The sequence below is a fragment of the Eublepharis macularius genome, chromosome 2 (genome assembly GCF_028583425.1).
Source record: "Eublepharis macularius isolate TG4126 chromosome 2, MPM_Emac_v1.0, whole genome shotgun sequence".
Classification (NCBI taxonomy): Eukaryota; Metazoa; Chordata; class Lepidosauria; order Squamata; family Eublepharidae; genus Eublepharis; species Eublepharis macularius.
Genome location: NC_072791.1, coordinates 12,232,452 through 12,238,728, shown reverse-complemented (window position 1 = coordinate 12,238,728; position 6,277 = coordinate 12,232,452). Strand labels below are relative to the sequence as shown.

Below are 6,277 nucleotides of genomic sequence, written 5' to 3'. Positions count from 1 at the left end.
AAGGGCCAGAAGATGATCAAGGGGCCTCTAGTTCCCTTACTGTATCAACTGTGGCCAGCAGATCATGGAGGAGAGACAAAATTTTATCTGCAAAGACACTCCCAAAAGCCTCGCAGCTAATAGCCGAATTTTTAATTTGGCGGTCTCCTTGAGAAAGGGAGACCAAGGACCTAACCACTTGAAACAAATTTGCCAGGTGTGAGCTTGCAGATGCTATGGAGGCAGTATAGAAATCCTTCTTTGCCACCTTCACAGCCACTTCATAAATGCTCTATAAGATGATCTTGTCTCTTTGCCCCAATTCTGCCACCACACTCATTCATTCCGTCTCAGTTCTCGCTTCATCTGATGTAGTTCCTCCATATACCAGGGAGCCAATTTAGCAAGGGAATGGAGAAGGAAACAGGGAGCGATTTCGTCGATGGCTTCAGAGAGATGGTCATACCAGTCCCCTACCAGCTCATCCAATGAACCACCAGGGGGCATCGGATCCTGCAGAGCATCCTGGAAACCAATTGGATCTATTAGCCTCTGCAGGCAAGCTCAAATTAGCTCGCCGCCTATGCAGGAGGTGGCTGGTGCTCCCAAACAAGACTTCAGGACAAAGTGGTCTGACCATGGCACCGCTTCACCGGCATCAAGGTCCACCTGTATCCTCATCCCAAAGATCACACCTGGGTGACACCAGATCCGAAGCCTGCATAGAGGCGGCATCATCGGCATGGACATTGAAGTCACCCAGGACCAATAACCTGGAGTGCTCCGAGGCCCAGCCTGCCGCCATCTCCAGCAGGCTTGGCAGGGTAGCTGCTGGCACGGTAGGCGGTCAGTGCACCTACCTCCCCAGGCATTTCCCTCAGCCTCAGATATGGGAAGGGAAGCGCCACCTGTCTCCTCCTACCCTCTGTGCAGTGACTTCATTGCTCTCTCTCACTCACCTAAGTCATGCCAGACAACTCTTCCTTGGCCGCTCTGGGGATGCCCCTTTTATGGCCCTGCTTCCCCCAACCCTTAAGGCAGCCAATCCACCAGTCTGCTGCATTCCTCCCTCCCCCAAGCCCCCACTGTGACTGGGCGATATGAACCCCAGTCTGCTGCTCCAGCAGGGCAGAGCCCACCTCAGTGCCCCCTTGCCCAATGGCTGCCTGAGCCAGCCAGCCGTACCTCATTTGGGGGTGACTCGGCATTCTTGGTTCTCTGCCCCAGCCATACCCGGCCCAATGGCACTGGCTGTGGCTGCCTTCCACCCGGCTCATCAGCTGCTGGGGTTGGGGAGGCCACTGCAGAGCGCAGCAACAGGAGGTCAGTGGGGTGGCCCGGGCAGGCCAAGGGAGGCATCGTCACTGCCAGGGCTGGATTGAGTGGCTCAGCTGGTGGTGGTGTCTCCCATCCAGTGTCCAGCATCTGCAGGCAGCTGGGGCTCTCCTGCAGCCACTTACTCTTCTTCCTGCCCATTAGAACTTCGGGGCTCCTCGGGCAAGGTGAGCGGCACTGCATGGGGGGTGCTGGTGCTTGGGTGGGCTTCCATGGGGTGCATCCCGGCCAGGAGAATAAAAAGGTAAGAAAGCCCAGAATTAGTCACGCGGAACACACGCCATCTTCCAACTCAGCCTAGTCTGGACACAGACTAGCCTACCTTGACACAGCCGATAAGGGCCTTCTGCAGATACCATGGGGGACAGGGGGCAGAAGCAACCATGTCTCTGCTGACTGTAAAGCCTGAAAAACAGTGTCCTTTGCATATGTGAGAAGACTTCTCTTCCGCATATGTGAGGGGGGTAAAAACCTTGCCTCTAGAGTGCTGAATTCCACCATGGAGGTCCTGGGTCCATATTTGGGGTTCACTGCCCCACAGTTTGCAAACCAGTGGGTGAAGGTAACACCAATTAAGCATGCTATCTATCTACATCCTTGTGGCTGCCTGGTGGACAGAGCTGTCTTCGGGAGAAAAATCCTTATGGCCCAACTAGCCAGCTTCAGGTTACGGAGTTAGCAAATATGAATTCTGTGCTGTCACAGGATGGCATTGTCAACTGTGTCAAAAGGCAATGACAAGTGCAGGTAGACAAAGAGGGATGCAGTCTCCCAGTCAGAGAAATCTAGGAGAAAGCCTAAGCAGGTCTACTCAAAAGTAAGTCCCATTTTATCCAATGGGGCTTCTCAGGTGTGCCACCTCCTGCATAATGGAAGTATTCCAACATCACTGGAGCTGACTAACTCATTAGTTTAAGAGCATCGGCGCACCCATGCCCAAAAATGTCACTGTCAACATTCTTCATTCCTCTCTTCGCGTAGACCATAGGGTGCCTCTCCTCCTGAGCTTGCCTCCACGTTTGCCATCTTGTTCTTATTAGGGTGTTAATCCCCACATTATAAACTCCTGGGGCCTTTAAAACTCTCTATGACTTAGCAACAGGGAGGACAGTGTGGCCCAAATAGCCACGGAGAACGGCTCTTCACTCCCACTGATACCCTCCCTCTTCTAGCCTCATCTGATGGAGGGCCACCAGCTAATGGGCTAATGTGCAAGCACTCACCAGCAGCAGCCAGCATCAAAGTGAAGCCAAGGACTGTTGCTGCCTGTCCCCCCTCGGCTCATCCTTGCCTCATCTGGGGCTGGTGCCTCTGGTCAAGGGGGATCACTGCTGGAGCCAGTGGGGCAATGAGAAGCCAAGTGAGGCAGACCGGCAGCAGTTGCAGCACCAAGCTTTCCTGCACCACTATACCACGGGCAGATTCTTGCCTAGCCAGCCTTATTGGTCCTCCTGGCTGCTTGGACACTGACTGGAGGGGGGACCCTCAGGAAAAGTTGATCCACAGGGGCCCAACCTGTTGTATTGACTTAGCTTCTGTCTGAGCTAAGGCTCCTGAAGTCTTCATTTCTATTGGTTGTTTCCTGCTGGCAGCAGCCAATCAGTGCTGTATAATAAAGACCAATCACTGTACTGTAAATAAGTTACTTTGTATATAGTTAATGCAAACTAAGGATTCTAGTTGTGTGTGCCTATTGGTTGTTGCTTGGAAAAGGGGCGTGGCTTGTGTGTATATAGTTGGCTCCTGGTGAGCCTGTCTGTGAGTGGAACTACAAGTGACAAAAGGCACAGGTTGGACACTTGTCAGCTTCCCTCAAGTTTTGATGGGAAATGTAGGCATCCTGGTCTTGCAGCTTGGCTCTCCGACTGCTGTCCAATGGACTTTTCAACTGTCACTTGTCCAACATTCCGCCAAGCTGCCTACATTTCCCATCAAAACTTGAGGGAAGCTGACAAGTGTCCAACCTGTGTCAGGCATCACTTGTAGTTCCGCTCTGTGTCTGTTCGCTTCCAGTTTCAATAAAACTGTTCCTATGAGCTGAAATCTCAATATTTAATACAGCCCATCAGAATTTTCTTTTGTAGCCATAATGGCAAACCTGCTGCTGCTTAGAAGCCCCTTATCTTGTGGGGAGAGTGGAATATAAATTGAATAAAATAAAATAAAAATATCTTCCTTATCTGTCATATTGTAGAGCAGGACTTTTGCTGCCTCCCCAGTCTTAAGGGTTGCCAAATTCTGCTTCGGAAATATCTGGAGATTTGGGGGTGGAACCTGTGATAAAGAACCTCATTTCAAAAATATTGTTCTTCGAGGTCTTTAAAGCTTCCCACTGTTTTTTTTCTTGTGATACATCATTTATTTAGTGCCAGTCTGGCCTGTTAGGTGGTGTTGCCAGAATACTTCGGCTGGGAAAAGGTTAATAAAAGCATTCCAGTTCAGGGTTTTCGTTTTTAAAATATTGTCCAGTGGCATTAATTTAGTGCCCGTTCCAGCCTGATTTGTGCTGTTCTGAAAGCATTTGGGCAGGAAAAGGGTTAATAGTAGCATGGTATTTCCATGTTTTCATTGCTAAAATATTTCTCTAGTGTCTTCAACACATCCCACTGTTTCTTGCGGTACTACTATTTACTCCATCCCTAAATATGCAACCTCGGGGTCCTTTTTGCTGTCTGGAGAGTCAACATAAGGGTTAAAGGGAAAGAGTCTCCCTTCCTAGAGAGGCCGGAAGAGAGCAGGCCGCCTGACTTGCAGCCGTCTCCTCTTGCGTTGAGCAGAGAAGGGGAGGGAAGGCAACACTGGAGGACTGTTTTAAAAGAGGTACGTAGTGAACTAATATTTCCTTTGCCAAATGCTTCCCTGCTTTTGGCCTTAGTAGCCAGAGGGCTCCGTTGATCTCCGGGGCTTACCTGCTTGCTCTCTGGCAGCTCCGCTTCCCTGGAGGTGGAGGTGAGTTCTTGCAATAAGGGAGGCATCTCCTGCTGTTTTTTCTCTGCGTTGGGCTGTCTGCAGTCTCTAGCAAAATAGCATCCTTGTTGGTAGATCTTTATTTTATTTACATTAGATGTACATAATTTATAGTCTGCTTTTCTCCATGAGATTCAAGGCAGATTACACAGTGTAAGCCAATACGATCAGTTGCTCGGACATTCAATAAACAGTGTATTCAATAAACAATACAATAGGAATTTGAGAAGCAAGCAAACATCTGATACAGAGCCGAAACAATGCTGAAACAAAACATAAGTAAAATGATATGACATATTACCACTGCAGAGCAACTATCCAATAGGAGCATTATTACAGCAAAAAGCAGTACACAGTAGTATAAACTACAGTCCCTCTCCCTTTACCAACACATCTGTATGAACCATTTCTTTACTGCCCAGACCTACTGTCTGAGGAAAAAGCACTCCTGAATAATTCAGTTTGTCTTCACATGCTCATCATTTGTAGGGAACAGGAGAAGATACATTCTGGCCATGTCATGTAAGCGATGAAGAGCCCCCCCCCCCGCCCCTCCCCAGCCGTGATATATTGTGACAGTTCAGTGAGAGCTGTGATCAAGAAGCACGCCCTATATAAAAAGGAGGGCAGCCATGCGTTGGTGCAAAAAATTGATTCCAAAACATGGATCCTCACAGATTCTAGGGATTTTTACATAGGGTCCTTCAAACTCACATGACCATGGTTGATTGATATAGTGAATTTGGGGGGATCCATGTAATAATTCTCAGGATGCAGGAGAATCCGCGCCTTGGATTCGTGTTTTTGTGCTGTGACGTAATTATTGTGTCAGTAAGGGGAGATACCTCTGATTAATATAGGGTCTTCACGTGTATAACGATTTGGGCAACCGTGGGCAAGTGTAGATTTTGCCGATTTCCAGGATTGCAGCTGCAGAAGGCCCTGCTCAGGGGAGCAAAGCTGCTGTGGTGGGGCATAGGTAGAGAGGCAGTCCCATAATTTTTTTCATAAGCCTGTGGCTGCTGTAGTTGTGTCCTCATGTGGCCTTCCTGGTTTTTTCTTGGTGTTCTGGAATAGCAAACTTGGATTTTTGGAGAGTTCCCCTCTTCATTCCGCTTTGGCTTACTGAAGGTCGAACACTGCCCACAGCACAACTTTTTCTTGCCAGAAGAATGCCCTGTCTTCTGGGTGACTTCTGCAGCCTGGCTCACTTCTGTTGCCTTTGCTCATGTAAGATCTTTGGCTTCTGGAAATCCGCCTGTCCTCTTGAAATCATGGACACCTGAGACAATCTAACCCATTCTTAATGAGTCCACAAGTCCTGTGAAGTCACGTCTCAGACTTGAGTTTCTCAAATCAGCCACTGAAATCTGAAAAATGTCTTCCTGGCTTTGCTTTCTTGTATGGCAAAAATATTTATTTTTTCAGAGAATTCTTATGCTGCCTCTCCAGAGAACCTGACTGAGCTGGCTTAAAAAAGACATTTTAATGAAAACGTAAAAGATTAACTGTTATTAATAAAAAATCCAGCATAAAAACCCGGCCAGAATATAAAAACTTGAATGGGAAGGCTTTGTAGACTGAAAGTACCCTATCAAGACAGCATTCGAAGATTAACTCCTTACTTTAAAAAGGACCCTTCAAAAACCTCATTTTTACTTGGCGTATGAGGCTATTTCAACTTGTTATGATATTTAGAGTTCTTGTATGCACAGTTAGTGGAAAGATATGAAATCGGTCTGGTGTTTGGAGCCCCGCAAGGCTCAAAATTAGGGGCCCCTTTCTCGTCTCTGGCTCCTACGTGGCTCTGGAAGTTCCATGAAAAAGTCAAGCTGCTGCTGAAATCTTCTCCGGTTGCCAGCAGAATGATTAGAGAGGTGCAGCATGTCTTGGACTCTCAGGTGCTCTGATCCGGTCCTAGTTCACTCTTTTTAGCTTCACAGCCATTTGGTAAATACGCACTCCACTCCTGGTCCCATGCAATGTTCTCTGGCTT

General features: G+C 48.2%; 1 pseudogene; it reads left to right on the top strand.

The window, feature by feature from the left end:
• The first annotated feature begins 4,049 nt into the window (after positions 1-4,049).
• The window catches only part of LOC129324299 (zinc finger protein 420-like), a 52,992-nt pseudogene continuing 50,764 nt past the window's right edge, over positions 4,050-6,277 (top strand).